Below are 14520 nucleotides of genomic sequence, written 5' to 3'. Positions count from 1 at the left end.
ACCCTCACCCCATAAATCAATTGAGACAATCTTTCACAGACGTAGGTAGAGGCCAAACTGATTTGAGAAATCCTTCAGTTGAAACTCATTTCAATGACTGGGCTTTGGAAAGTTGACAAGTGAAACATATTGGGCAGTCTGTGATGCTGAAGGTTGAAAGTCCAAGAGAGAAACTGAAGGACAGTTCTGTAGGAATTCCCCAGCACACCTACCATGTGTGCTGTGCATGTACGTGTTTTATTTGAACACTATAGAAATGCTTTGGAAGTAATCCTTCATTTGTTTTATGTCTTAGTTTAGAAAATGTAATGTTTCCAAGGTTCAGATCTCTCAAAATAAAATAATAGCAACAATTTTCTCTCACTATGTCTGTAAATTTTAAAATGAGATGGTGTGTATGAAAGTGGTGTCTGATATGCAGAGGAAACAGGTATCCCATGGTGTTTAGTGTTGGTTTTCTTCTTTGCCAGTAGCATAAATAATTTTTCATTTCAAGTTAAGTTTCTAGGACAGAGTTAATTTTATTGTTAGTATATTACATTTTACTCCCTCTTCCTATTACCAATTTCCAACTTCTACACACTCTTGAGGTTTTTAGAATTATTGAAAAAGATGGATAGTTTGGGTCTCAGCTCAGTGAACATTTCTCCTACTACATTTTCTATAAACAGATTGTATATGACAAATTAGAATTCAGTGTAGTGATTAAACATGTTATCATATCTGATGATATGGATAATTTATTTAAACACTCATTTTCACACACAAAAAAACCACTCTGTAATTCTATTTGGGCATTTGTATAAGTGTTTAACAAAACACACACACACATGCAAATGTATATGCACGAATACATATGCACAGACACACACACACACACACACACACACACACACACACACACACACACACACAATTATATATACAAGGAACTCTGGAGTGCTTGAAATGGGTTGACCCAAAGAAGAGCACAGGAGTCCATTGGTTTTTTTGTTATCGATTTTACGTTTTTGTGACATTTATTATTATGTGTTTGTGCATTCATAGATTGTTTTATCCTTCCAGATCATGGTAGATTGGATATTCCTTTTAAAGTGTTTTTTCCTACAAGACACTTAAGAAATCCAGAAGAATGGTTGTAGTGGGTAGCCATTCCAGCTTTGATCTGGAAGTTCCAACCCCCATTGAGACTTCCGCAACTGTCACGCCTACAAGGCAGGGCCAAGGGAGGCGCCTGGAGACCCGAGAGCGCTCTCTCTGGTCCGGGACCCTGGATGGTGGAGGTGGGCCAAGCAGAGCTCCAGAGAACACCGCTGGACTGCGATACACCTTCCCCAGACCCCGCGACCTACCCATCCCTTAATTTGTAAGTTACGCCATTAAATACATCTCCTTTTAACTACGTGGAGTGGCCTTAATAATTTCACCAATAAATGGTGCAATGTCATAGTACAAATATAACAAAACCTGGGTGTCTTGAAGATGCAGACCCTGTTTTAGCGTACTGTGTGGCACCCGGGAAGGTACCCTGGTGCCTTGGTTTCTGACATAGTAGGAAAAACCTAACTGCAGCTGTGAGGATATTTAACTACAAAAGGGTCTTCTTATCATCAAAAGGCACAGCTACCAAGATAGAGCTCTATGGCCTGTAGAGTTGGTTCAGGCGATAAGAGTACTCACTGCTCTTGCAGAGAACCCAGGATCAGTTCCCAGCACCCACCTGGCAATTCACAACAATCTGTAACTCCAGTTCCAGTGGATCTGATGACCTCTTCTGGCCTCTTCAGGCAGTATATGCATGTGATTTACATACATACATGCATGCAAACATTTGTATACACAAAATAAGAGTAATAAGAGTAAATAAATATAAAAATATTTTGTTCTAGTCTCTGGTTCCCTCACATCTCATTCCCTTTCTAAACAGGGGTATGCTAGAGTTTGCCTTATTTAATTTATAGCTAACACCTTGCCTATCTGGTCTTAGTATAAATTTCACATATTCACAAACATTGAGAATTATGGTTATATTTTTTATTTTATACCCAGTATAGCTCTGATTTTAACTTGAGTCTGCCCTTTATTTTTAACCCAAGCTGAGAGTATAGTGGTACAATGATTTAGTGGGTAAATTACATTTTAATCACTTGAAAACACCTCATTTGGACCATTAACACCCTTAGAAATTTTAGTTCAGAATATTTTCCAGTTAATTTTTAATGAAATAAAATGTAGTAGGCAATTAAAAGTCGTGACTTTTTAATGTTGAAGTTTTCAATCACATTTTTTCACTCTCTCCTCACTTTGAGCATTTTGTTGATAGCTATTTTAATAAAATGTTTCCTACACATATTTGTATGCATGAAAATAAGTAATTTGAGAAAATCCTAAATATAAGCACAAAGTACATTGAGTGCATGCAAAAAAGATTTGACAAGCCCAAATGCTTCATTCTGCTGTTATTTTTAGGAGTGATTACTAATGTACCAGTGAATTCCAGACATGATGGGTAAAAAAATCTACACTAATCAATGTTTTATGAAAGTTAAAAAAAATGAAATGTTAAACAAAGGTTCATTATATTAGAACATCTGAGTAAAACACAAAAAGATCTGGGTTCATAAAGAGAGGCAATTTGTTTATTTGAAACCTGTCAATGAGAATGTAGGAGGGGCAGGAGGAGGGAAGAGGTGAAGCTGTGATTGGTATATAAAATGAATAAAAAAAATTTCTTAATTTAAAAAAAGAATGTAAGATCAACCCATGAGTTCACATTCTAAGATTATTTTTTTTCTTTTAATTTGAAGACTCAGTTGTTGATGGTTTTTCTCTCTGATACACACATATTAAATGAGATACTACATCTGAATTCTGAAAAAATACTCAATAAAGTAAATCAATAAATATAAGGAAATGGTATGTAGGTAAAAACATGCTGTGAATTCCATAACATTTCACATCACTGATTTAAAAAGGCAACACAAAGCAGAACGCACAGGAAGAACAAGGAGAAGATTGACAGACGCTCTACTCCATTCTTTGTCTGACGTCATTATGGAGGGAACAGTGAGTTATGCAAAGTGTCCTCTTGGGGTTAATATCATTTTGATTTTTTTAATTTTATAATTTGATTTAATTTTACATATCAGCCACGAATTCAATTATTTTGATTGTTAAATTGAACTTTTATTTATTATTTATTCATCCATTCACTTTTACTAGTTTACAAAGGTTGACTTTGTTATGGTTGCTCATATAAATATACCTGTCTGACTTCACAGATTAGTAGTAGCCACTTTTCTGACATAAGCATTGATGTCCAACAAAGACTACTGAGGTTGACTACTAAATTGTTTAGAGATACTTGAGATGGACTCCAAAAAATTAATTTGATTGTATCACATTGTTTTTTTTCTTTTAGCTATTAAATACCAATTTCAAGGCAGTATGTTTGTTTGTTCCTTTTTTTATAACAAGTGGAAAAAGTGAATACAGAACTGAACAGCACTGGGATCCTTTCCTATCTTCCAAGGAACAATAAATGCCTCTTATCAGAAACCGTAAACCACAAGGCATATTCTTGTGTGATTTCAGCTCCATATGAATGTGGAGTGAGAGTAATAGGGCAAAGAGTAAAGGTGGTAGGATTTGTGAGAAATACCATCATGTGTAAAAGTATAAAAGGAGGTTATGATATAGTTGGAGAAGCACACAAAATTGTATAACCACTATGACTCGTATTTCAGAAAGAATAGCAGAAGTTAGGAGCAGAGAATATAAGCAAATGCTGAAATTTGAAAGTATCCATATGTCTAGTTGGGAGTTGATACTACTGTAGACACAATAGAAAACCATTGCAAGAATTAAGCTGGAGAGAATATGATATTACGTTTGCCAAATTCCATTGTAAAATAACAAATTAAGAGTTGGCTGTGATGAGAATCCAGAAACACACAAAGCCCTGGGCAGGGGGAGTGGTGGGAGAGTTGTAATGGAGTATATGAAACTAAATCATAACTGCATGATTCTGTGGCTTACTTAAAATGTTTCCCAAAAAGGAAGACTCTTGTAAGGTTCTCATATTTCTTGACTGTGTAAGTAGGAGAGACACAGAAAGGTGATTACAGAGTCTGGTGAATTATGATGCCTAAGGAGCAAGACTTATCAAGTATGCCATTGGATAGACAGCTGTAGAGCTGGGACCCTGGTCTGGGCTGGTGTCCCCAAATGACACCAACTGTAATTGAAGCAGATGTGAATTTGTTCAATTTATGACGAATGAATGAATAACAAAAACTTTGAGAAACCTAGGGTTTTGTGGGTAAAAAACATAAATATTTATAACAATTATAGAAAGGGGCTACCATATACCCAAATGAGAATGTAAAATAGGGAAAAATTAGACAAATAGATGAGGAAGTTCACTAAAACACCGAGCTATGGGGAAGTTCAAAGTCAGTGACTGGAAGTAACCTTTGAATTTAGCAAATTGTAGCTTACTGAGGGGCTCCAGTCAGTGTGATTTCTTGCAAAAATCAAATTTCAGGGGCCGTTAGAGGATGAGGTGAGAAACTGACGACATAAATGTCACTCATGTTTACCAAGACACTTAACTGAGAGGAAGATAGCTGAATGGACCATCACATCTGGAGAGAGCAGTTGGTTTTTCTTTTCTTTTTAATTTATTATTATTGTTCTCAGGGAATATGCACACCACAGTATGCTTGTAGAGGTCAGAGAACAACTTTGTGGAGTGGCCTCTCTCTTTTCACCTTTGCATAGGTTCTGGGAATTGAATTCAGGTCACTAGATTTGCATGGCAGATGCCTTTGTTGGCTGAGCCATCCTCCCAGCCCTATTTTTTCTTTTTTATTTCTTTTGATTTTTGAAATTAGCATATAGTTACACCATTTTTCCTCCTTTCCTTTCCTCCAAATTCACCCAAACTTTCTCTAATTCATGGCCTCTTTTATTTAACTGTTACCACACCATACACAGACACCAACACACACACACACATACCACATATTCACAAATACATAAATCTATGACCTGAACAACTATAACACAAAAATGGACATATTAACATGGAAATAGAGAAGTTCATGAGGGTTCAACTCTAGATAAAGATATAGGTAACTGGGAAATGCTGAGAAGGCAAAAAAAAATGGTCTTCCACAAAAGAAGGCCCCCTACTGGTTATCCCCTGAGATCGTATATGCATAGGTAACATTTCCTTTCTTTCTTTCTTTCTTTCTTTCTTTCTTTCTTTCTTTCTTTCTTTCTTTTTTTTTTTTACAATGGAACCATTTAAGTAAGTTTTATAGATATAAAGAAGATAAATGTATGCAGAAGGAGGATTCTCATTATCATTAATACTAAATTCTGTTTGCTTTTTAAGACATATTAATGCAAAATAGAAATAAGTGTACATAAGGAATTAAGTTTTAAACCAATTCAGAATCACAAAATTTTCAACTTTTCTCTTCTTACATTTGTTGCTGGTTTTTTACCTTTTTTGCCTGACCAGCAATTGTTCTGTATTCTCTGGATTTTCTGACCAGGATTGTTCTGTATTCTCTGGATCTTCTGACCAGCAATTGTTCTGTATTCTCTGGATCATCTGACCAGCAATTGTTCTGTATTCTCTGGATCATCTGACGAGCAATTGTTCTGTATTCTCTGGATTTTCTGACCAGCAACTGTTCTATATTCTCTGGATCTTCTGACCAGCAATTGTTCTGTATTCTCTGGATCATCTGACCAGCAATTGTTCTGTATTCTCTGGATCTTCTGGTCTTGCCAGAGTCCAGCTTCGTTGTCATTGTTGTTGTTCTTGAGGTGATTGTGATAACGATAGCAATGGTGATGATGGTGATTGTCCATGTATTCTGGTTATCGTGATTGGTAGAATGACTGTGTTCATAGTTGGTGGTCTCACTGATTGTCACTCCAAATCTGTTGTTCTTTAAGAATGAACTAAGGTACTAATGGTCAAGGGCAGGCAATATCTGTTCTAATCATCATCCTTAGACGTTCTGAATCTAGGTCTGGTGTTGTAAGGACTAGCTTTTGTCAGGAGCTGATGTTGCTGGTGACCAGGATTCACTAACCATAGCCAGGTTCCTGATGTGGTGGTGCAGAGTGTCCACCAGTGTCATGGACTTTTTACCTTTATGTAGGTGGCAGTGCATCAGTAGAATTCATCCTTCAATGTTTGTCTAAATTTTCACCTTATTTCACCAGGTTGGAGGATCCCACTCAGCCACATGATCAGATAGCTCAATAGACTACCTACCATGCTATTTTTCTCTGTTGCTAGTGTGACAGCAGGATGGGGTGCTACATGTATTTTTAACTTCCAATATTTTATCTGTCAGTAGGTCAATCAGGACTTAACCCCATCGCTTGTCAAGAGCCACGTTGTATAACACATGAGGACAGCGTCTGTGTAGTTGTTAAATAATGACTGTTGGCTTCAATTTAAATCATCATCTTTCAGGAGACAGGAAACAACATGAGTCACAAATGATTTTCATTTGATGGCACAAGTTACTAAAAGAGTAGAAAACATTTGATAATAACCTTAAATGGAAACACCAAGGCTAGAATATATTTTCGTGACCCCACATGTATGGCACCTCCCTGACATTTCAGATTATTGTCTTGAAAAGTCTGTGGCAATTGTGAGACATGCAGACATTTAACAAGTGTAGAAAATTGAAAGTTTTAATAGAAGCTTATTTTAGAAATGCCTTGGAAAATATCAGAAAATAACATATGTTTTAAATGTGCTTGTCTTGAAGTCTGCCAGCTTCTTGACACAGATTTAACTTACATAAGTGCCTTTCTTTCTGGGCATTTAAGACTCCAGCATTAGTCACTAAGTACCTCTCACTGTTCTCTGGCAACAAAGAGACTGAAGAACATTTTTTAGGTGTCAAGCAGCCTTGTCATCAAACATAGAGCTCAGGCCATTAGATAATTGCCTGTTTCCTAAGAAAATGAAGTGCTTGGTCACAGCCCATCTTTACTGCCGGATGTGCCTCTGGCCACAGGAAGCATTTGGCAGCAACTTGGAAGACACACTAGCAGTATCTGGACGTAGAGATTTGTGACAAAACATACAAGACACCAGAGAGGTAGCTCAGCAAGTAAGAGCATTTGGTGAGCAAGAATGAGGATCAGAGTTCTTAGTTTAGTACCCCAATGGCAATGCTTGTCTTCAAGCCCAGTGGTGGTGGGGTGACGACATGAGGGTCACCAGAGCTTGCTGGCTTCCAGTCTAGTAACTTTTGGCAAAGTCCAGGTTCAATAAGGGACACTGTCCCAAGTATTAGAGAATACCTGCTGTCTACTTATGGTCCCCATGGCAGGCACAGACAAGTTTACCTATGGGTATGCACATGTGCATACACACACACACACACACACACACACACACACACACACACACCACAGTGTCTTGACTTCACACACTACACACCTCACATACACACACATGCATGCACACACACACACACACACACACACAGAGAGAGAGAGAGAGAGAGAGAGAGAGAGAGACACAGACACAGACACACAGAGAGAACAGAATCTATAGCTCTAACTGATATGAATTTTTGGCATTTTTTCACCATAAAGCTCTGTTTTTAATTTTGAGGTAAATCCTTACACAGCCTTGCATCTAAGTTTCTTGATATGATGGGGCACAGCAGCATTAGCTCTTGATCTCTGCCTAGGATTAGAGGCAAACTATGCTGGCTTCTAGCAGAGATTCTTCTTGGAAAACAGAATAAAACACATGTATTATAAATGAGCAGTACCAAAGATGTCTGGCCCATGTGTTTCAACCTATCTGTAGTTTTGTTTGTTTGTTTTCTCTTTGGGGGCTTGCCACCCAGCTCCAAAATAAATACAAGGAGACTTATTCTTACTTATGGATGCCCAACTTTAGCTTGGCTTGTTTCTAGCAAGCTTTTCTGACTTAAATAAACCAATTTCTCATCTTCTGTAAGCTTTTTACCTTTCTTTATTATATATATATATATATATCTTTTCATTCTTTCTTATATGGCTGGCTGTATGGTTGGGCAGCTGGCCTCTGGTGTCCTCCTCTCTTTCTCCTTTTCTTGCTCCTCCCTCTTTTCTCTCTTCCCTAGATTTCTCCTCCTATTTATTCTCTCTGCATGCCAGCCCCATCTATCCTTCATCCCGCCTAGCTACTGGCCATTCAGCTCTTTATTAGACCAGTCAGGTGTTTTAGAGAGACAAATTAACACAGCTTTACAGAGTTAGACAAATGCAACACATCTTGCCTCTTTAAGCAAATATTCCACAACATAAACGAATGTAACACATCTTAAACTAATATTCCACAACTGTGCTCATTGTTGCCAAATGCTTCTAACATCTGTCAAATAAACCAGGACAATAAAGATCTAGAATGAATACAGAAACATGACTTAGGTGACTGGCTAAACGTGGGCCTCATAACAGTAAATGTGACCTGCCGTGCAGTAGTTTGGTCTGTGTTCAGGGTTCCTTACAAAGAACTCTGAACTCCTGGAATTTGTTTCCCAGGTGATATGAGTGTTGATGGTGTACCTAGTGACCCACTATGAAATCCTTGGGTAGTTTCAGGGCTGGGGTTGTTCACCAGAAAGACTAACCACGTGACTGTCAGTTTGGTGTGGTTGATATATTGTGCACCCCAATAAACTTATCCGGGGGTCAGAGAACAGAACAGCCACTATATTAAACATAGAGGTTAGGCAGTGGTAGTACATGCTTTTAATCCTAGCATTCTGGAGGCAGAGATCCATCTGGATCTCTGTGAGCTCAAGGCTACATTGGGAACAGAGTCAGGCATGGTGACACACACACAATCCCAGGAAGTGATGACAGGAAGCAGAAAGGTATATAAGGCTTGAAAACCAGGAACTAGAGGCTTGTTAGTTTGAGCTTTTAGGCTTTTAGCAGCAGTTCAGCTGAGATCCATTTGGGTGAGGACTCAGAGGCTTCCAATTTGAGAAAATAAGATCAAGCTGAGGAATTGGTGAGGCGAAGTTGGCTGTGGCTTGTTCTGTTTCTCTGATCAATACCTGTCTCTGGGTTTGTTTTTATTAAGAAGACCATTAAGATTCATGTTACAGTTTGGAAGCCTGATCCAGCCCATCATACATAGGGTAGAGGGAGGAGAAGATTATACCCAATCAAGTAGCCTATCATATAGTCAGTCAATCAACTCTGCAATGAAATAGAAAAGTATTCTGGATTATAAAGTATGTGTTGGCAGGATACCCTTAGCATTATCTTCCACGCCCTACTTGTAATTTTCCTGATAAACTTTGATTATATGTATGATACTTTCCTGGGTTCTGATACTCATTTTAAATTAATTAGCAAGCCTATAAGGATGATAAGAGATGCCACATTTATGTCTGGTTGGTCAGAACTTCAGGTTATAGAGATGGCAGCTTAAATGCTAAAGTACATTAAGAAATTTTCAACATCTGCACTAAATCTGATTGGTTAGAACCAAAGCCATCTTGCTGATACCCCATATACATCAAAGAGACTAGAAACCACCTTGAAACACCAGTTCTCACAGAGGACAGAAAAAGATGGTGTGGTGTATACCTGAAAACCATGGAGAGGTTTTCAAACCTAGAAAATAATTAAGTCATGTCATTTTCAGAGAAACTGATGCTACAAGAGAAAATCATATGAAGTGAATTAAGGCAATAACAGAAAGACAAACATCAGTTCTCTACCCTTGATGCTTCCAAGACTTCACATAATCGAATATCACCATGTCTGTATTACATTGGAATATATTTGAAACTGTCTAGGAAGACGAAGGGGATTAATGGGAGGGAGGAGACCAAGAACTTTTTTTTTTAAATACACCTGCCCTGGACCTTGGTAGAAATCATCTCATCTTACATCTTATAGTTGTTACCAGTGAAATATGTCTTTGTCAAGAGTAAGAGGAAGTCTGAGAGGAAAGCAGTTACTATAGTAAAATTTTAATTTACTTCAGTTTCCTCCTTTGCTCATGTCAGGCACCCCACCACCACCACCTCTCTAATCCCTGATCATTCTCCCAGCACCTTCCCTGCAGCTGAGGCTCTATCTAGTTTCATTTGTCAACTCCATTTGAGCCAAGTTCAGCTCAGCTATGGACACTTCAATTAGCTAAGTGGGCTTGTATCTTCAGTCATTTACAAAATTAACAGCAATTCAAGTTGGAGTGTATGATTTTAACACCCTTTGAGGGTTCTAAAACTTTTTACTTGCCTATCTTACACTTTAGACCAAAATAGCCTTCAATTTTTTTTTTTCAAATCACCCACCACAGCCCTAAAGTAAATCTAGTATAACTCAAAGATAAGGGAGAAAATTTTTTATTTGGAGGAAAGACAAAGATGGATCTTTCAGAAGTGTCCACAATTTAGCTATTGGGATAATTGGATCTTGGAAAAGTACTGCAAGGGAAATTTCTTGGCTTTCTCCAATTGTGGACACTAAAGCTTGAAGTTTCCTACCAACTTTTATAGGAGAGGAAGTTTGTTTTCCAATGATTGTATTTTCAGTTCCTAGAAAACTGGATGGTAAAACCTCAATAATTAAAGAGGATGGATACAACAAAGAACATTGTGCAGCTTACACGCTTATTTACAATTTTTAAGTTTGAAGCAGAGTAAAAGAAAACATCAAAATTAGGTATAGTGGGATGGTAATGAAAGGGGAAGTCTCCAGGGAATCTTGGGGGGGTGAATGAGAGTGACCTGTGGGGGAGCATAGTAAGATTCATCTCACAGAGATCCTGCAGATCGGGGGCATGCATGGATGGGGAAGGCTTGATTCCTCTCAGCTTTCAATAGAAAACACCACAGGAGGAGCAACAGCCCAAAGATACCCAACACTACCAGATCTTTCAGGAAACAGCAGTTGCCAGCCAGAGCAAGACCCATTCACAGTACAATTTTATCAGAGTTTGCGTGGAGACGCTATAGATTGGAAGACCCGCTTGGCACACTAGCTCCTTTGAAGTGGGAGCATTCAAACTTAAAGACATTGAGCAGCCAGCCCACTCTCTTCTTCTCTACCAGTCCATGTCTGGCATGTAAGTGTTGACATAGCTGAAATTTAGAAAGGACTTCTAACTTGCATATTCATCACATTGTCAAATAGTTACTTGAAAATTAACAAAAGCAATTTTGCTTCGAGGTTGCAGATGTGTACAGAAGAGGTGATTATATTAAAATATTACAAACTTCTCTGTGGACTGAATGTGTCTATCCTTTCATGTCCTTCCCAACCCAGCTGGAATGGCTCTCAAGATACACCTCTAATTCTTCGTGTAGGGTTGACACCTCCTGAGCTTTCCCCTATTTACTTTGGCATATTTATTGGTGTGAAGTAGGAGAGGTGATCCTCCCCAGGGAAGAGCACAGGTTCGTTGTCAGTGACAAATGCTCAGCCATGAAAACATGCATACAAGTAATAGTATACAGACTGAGAAGGTTATAGTTAGGAATATACAGATATATGTGTATATATGTAAATGTACACATATAAGCATACAATAACAGTTAGTGAAAGTATCGTCGTGAATTTAAAGGAGACTGGGGAGGAGTTTGTGGGAGGGTTTGGAGCGAGGAAAGGGAAGGGAAAATATTGTAATTATATTAAGCTTAAAATAAAAAGATATATCAGCTATATCTCCCATAATCACTCTTTCTCCATATCATAAAAAAGTCCTATTTGATATATCTGACCTGCTCATTGGATGAGTTTGAAGGTTGTATTTCAATAAGTGTCTCCCATTCTTTCTACTTCAAAACAAAAATACTACTGGAATAAAGAGATTGAAAAGAGAGTTGATGAATTTTGCCATTTCCCTTTGGCTCAGGTAATTTTCTGAAATATGAGAGAGAGAGAGAGAGAGAGAGAGAGAGAGAGAGAGAGAGAGAGAGAGAGAATATTACCATGACACACAGAAAACAAACAAATAAAGAAGTGGCAATATTTCCTGAAACTGACAAGTTTTATCCCTTAAAAATATGGTTTGTCTGGGCTTGTAATAACTTTAGAACTTTTACACCCAATACTTGCTAGTGGAACTGCCCAAACTACATTTCTCACATGACATATTACTTGCAGGTTTGACAGTATGCAATGAATTTAACAATTGCTTGTCCCCTCCTGGTTTTTTTTTTTGGGGGGGGGGGGAATATTACTTTAACTAGGCAAAGATGTGTTACATTTGCGTATGCTGCAGAATATTTAACTCTGTAAAGATGTATTATATTTATTTATGCTGCATATATTTAATGACATAAAGATGTGTGTTTAATTATGTAAAGATGTGTTGCATTTGTTTCATCTTGCCTGCCTAAGGAACCTTGTTGCTCTAATAAAGAGCTGAACAGCCAGTAGATAGGCAGAGAAAAGATAAGCAGGCTGGAAAGCAGAGGGAATAGTAGGAGGAGAAATCTGGGCTTGAGAGAAAAGAAGGAGGAAAGAATAAGGGAGACACCTGGGATCATACACACAGCCGCCAGACAGCCAGACACAGAGACAGCAGGAAAGTTAGACATATAGACAGAAAGAAAAGATGGTAAAAAAGCCCAAGGCAAAACATAGATAAAGAGAAACAGATTAAAATAAGAGCTAATATAAGGCTGAGCACTCATAACTAATATTAAGTCTCTGTGTCATGATTTGGGAACTGGTCGGTGGCCAAAAATATGGTACATTTGGTGTTCCAATGTGAAGCTCATATTTCCACGGAGGGCCTGAGATGGGTCCTTTAAGAGGCTCTACCCTAAAGTAGAGCATTTAAGCAGCTTCTTCATGCTAAATAGAAGCAGCAAGCTAAGCAAAAATGCCTGCTGCAGCATGGTCACCCAGAGCTAGGGTGGTTGGATGCAGTCTGTGGTCAAAGGCATGTCTTGACTGGACCTGTAAGCTTAAGGATTGACTCTCTCATAGGACTGGTGAGGGGGCAAAGCCAGCCACCAAAGCTGGGGCTGGAGGCTCAGTGGTGGTAGTGTAGCAGTTTAGAGTTTTGCTCACTCAGACAGAAAAGGCTAGAAATATGCAGTAAAGAAAGATTCAGATGGATAAAACCATTAAACAGGTGACAATGTGTTTAAAAATATCCATAGACTTAAGAAAGAAAAGTAAATGGATATAGACAGTCATAGGAAAAAAATAAATGGTTTAAAAATAATAAAGTCTTTAACAAAAGAGTGAAGTAACATAAAAAAGAATAAGCCATGTAAAAATGAAAAAATACACAGGGAGTCTGGATCCTGTATGTCGTTATGTTTACTTTGATTTTTTTTGGTTGCTGATGAGCAAACAACAGCTGCTGAGAGACATGGGATTGTAAGAGGGACTGCTGAATTAAACCAGTCTGGATACTTTAAGAATGCTTTAACTTTAAGATGGAAGTCAAAAAATGTACTGCTTTGGGGAAAGGGTTATGCCTTCTTTCCATAGAAAATGAAAGGCTGTGGATTCACTCAAGGTTGATAGAGATCAGATTTAACTAGGAAAGATTGCCCTGAAAATTTTGGCTAAATTACAAGAGAGGTGATGTATATTTTACCTGCTCAAACATAAAACAAAGGCCATCTTTGGCTGGCTTGTGTACAACACACAATCTGTACTTGTGTTAAAGCAGATGTGTATACTACATTTGAAAGTTTGTGTGTTGTCAGAGCAAGAAGATCAGACACCAATGAAAACAGGTGGCCCAGGTGATCCAACCTCTTACAGTGTTGCTATTGCAGTTTTCTCAGAGTTCTGTCTCCAGAACAGCTTCAAGACTGCTTGCTGAGATGGTCCAGCCTCACAGACTATTCTAGCCAGGACTGCAGATAAGCCTTGTGCTTTCCCACAGCACAGAGACTGGACAACAAATGTTATGGCTAATTTTCCTAGGACTTGACCACTATTTCACTTTTCTCAGATTCTCTAAAAAGATGCCTTTGCCCACAGATGACAAGAAGCAGCCTAGAGAACACAATGTCAACATTCCCAAGAGGTAGGGTGGGTGGTTTTTGGTCATTCTGTGGGTTATCGATGTTTGTCATTGTTTGGGGGTAATACAGGAGCATAGGATTAAAAAGACAACAATTAACCTCAAATATTTTACATTGGTATGGATTTTGTTATATTGATACAAATTTAAAGTTTTTTTAATATACTGTATATATTTTTCTACTCTTTGGGATAGTGTGTTTATGTAGCTCATTTTATAATGTAATATATAATTAAGAAATGCAAGTTAGTAGTCATCTATAGTAATCAAACTTATATTAGGTATATTTTCAAGGTTAAACAGATATATTTAAGATAGATAGTTGATCTTCAAATATTTCAAAGACATACAGATATGGCATTTAAGATGTTTAATAACCTAAGGCTTTCCATGATAGTGTGACACATTTGTTCCTGGCAGCACCAATTTACTTCAAAGAAGATGATGGGCATCAAAGAAAC

The sequence above is a fragment of the Peromyscus californicus genome, unplaced genomic scaffold (genome assembly GCF_007827085.1).
Source record: "Peromyscus californicus insignis strain IS unplaced genomic scaffold, ASM782708v3 Scaffold_19__1_contigs__length_69161282, whole genome shotgun sequence".
NCBI lineage: Eukaryota > Metazoa > Chordata > Mammalia > Rodentia > Cricetidae > Peromyscus > Peromyscus californicus.
This window is presented reverse-complemented; position numbering follows the sequence as displayed.